The sequence below is a fragment of the Frieseomelitta varia genome, unplaced genomic scaffold (assembly GCF_011392965.1).
Source record: "Frieseomelitta varia isolate USP_RPSP 00005682 unplaced genomic scaffold, Fvar_1.2 scaffold_279, whole genome shotgun sequence".
Taxonomy (NCBI): domain Eukaryota; kingdom Metazoa; phylum Arthropoda; class Insecta; order Hymenoptera; family Apidae; genus Frieseomelitta; species Frieseomelitta varia.
The window spans coordinates 20,467-20,855 of record NW_025110011.1 but is presented as its reverse complement, the minus strand read 5'-3'; positions in this window follow the sequence as shown (position 1 = coordinate 20,855).

The following is a 389-nucleotide window of genomic DNA, read 5'->3' as shown; positions in this document are numbered from 1 at the left end:
ATTTATTTTCACTTTACATATATATATGTGTAAAGTGAAAATAAATATAAATATATATAAATGTATATAAATAAATATAAATATGTATATATATATATATATATATATATATATATGTAAAATGAAAATAAATATAAATATATATATAAAATACTAAATGTAAATACTAAGAATATATATATATATATATAAAATACTAAATATAATACTAAGTATAAATATATATATATATAAAATATAAATATAAATATATATTTATATTTATTTTCATTTTACATATATATACATATTTATATTTATTTATATACATTTCTGTATATAATTTTATATATATATATATATAGAAAAGTGAAAATAAATACCAAAAAGTACTTTAGAGAAAGAATATT